Below are 1,422 nucleotides of genomic sequence, written 5' to 3' on the forward strand. Positions count from 1 at the left end.
AGATCTAGGTATGATTAAGCTCCAGGAGCTCAGATCTACTGCCTTTATGGAGCCACATTGCATGAAAGCCCTAGATCTACTCTTTTGGTGCATTTTGAGCCCTAAAACCTTCATTAGTGGTTATTTACACGTAAAGTTGGAAACTTTACGTGTTATTCATGCCCTAGAAACCCAGATCTATGAATAGCATGAGCTGGATTCAAGCAGAATCGCATGTATATTTTTTGCATGTGACAGACTCGGCGAGTCGTTTATCGGACTCGGCGAGTCGAGTCGCGAGTCCCCGAGTTTCCCCCCTTTCGTGTTTGCGGGGTGGAGTGGTGAGTCATGGGACATGACTCAGTGGGTCGGAAGCCAGACTCACTCATAAAGTAACTCGGCGAGTCAATGCCATGACTCGGCGAGTTCAAAGCAATCTTCTTGCCTTAAGAACAACTCGGCAAGTTGTTCATACAACTTGGCGAGTCACAGCATAGAGTGTTCTTCGGATGAAGATGAACTCGGCGAGTTGTTCATACAACTCGGCGAATGGGATGAAGGACTATTGGCCTTGGGTTTAGAAGGAAACATCGTCGAGTCAACGCCTAACTCGACGAGTAGAGACGGATTTATGGTCAGACTAAAGGACAGGGACTCGGCGAGTTGGCAAGCCAACTCGGCGAGTCAGGTCAACTGGCAGTTGACTTTGACTTTGACTCTTGGCTGGTTAGGGGTAAATGGTCAATTTACCCTGAGGTCGGTTAGCAGTATTTGACTAAGTGTTTTGTGGGAATTATTAGCCAGAGGATTTCCGGAGCTGCAGCAGCAGAAGACAGTTAGTTCCCACACCGATCAGCAGCTACTTTGAGGTGAGTTACCTTCCAGTAGTGGTGGGTCTACGGCCACAATGCCGGCCCACCAGTAGGAGTTGTATGTTAGATGATTGTCTTTGTGATAACATCTAGGTTTGCTACTACTTGATATTTTATATGCTGGCATGATATGTTATATGCGATAGTGGTAGTAGGAGGGAATAGTCCCTAAGTTTCGGTCGTTAGGACTGAAGGGTAGATCGGACACCCCAAATATGTCTGATAATATGTTATGTTATGATATATGTGATAGTAGCAGTATGGGGTGAAATAGTCCCCGAGGATCGGTTGTTAGGACCGATGGGTAGTCAACACCCCAGAACGACTTGACACGGGTAGTCAGCACCCCAGAACGGCTTGACACGGGTAGGTCGGCACCCCAGAATGGTCGTACCGGGTAGGTCGGGCACCCCAGAATTGCCCGACAGTATGCATGATATGTGATTGTATGGTATGTGGTATGTTGGGGGAACTCACTAAGCTTCGTGCTTACAATTTTCAGTTTTGGTTTCAGGTACCTCTTCTTCGAAGGGGAAGGAGCTGGCGCGGTAGCGGTACATCAAACACATGC

The sequence above is a fragment of the Lactuca sativa genome, chromosome 5 (genome assembly GCF_002870075.4).
Source record: "Lactuca sativa cultivar Salinas chromosome 5, Lsat_Salinas_v11, whole genome shotgun sequence".
Lineage (NCBI taxonomy): Eukaryota > Viridiplantae > Streptophyta > Magnoliopsida > Asterales > Asteraceae > Lactuca > Lactuca sativa.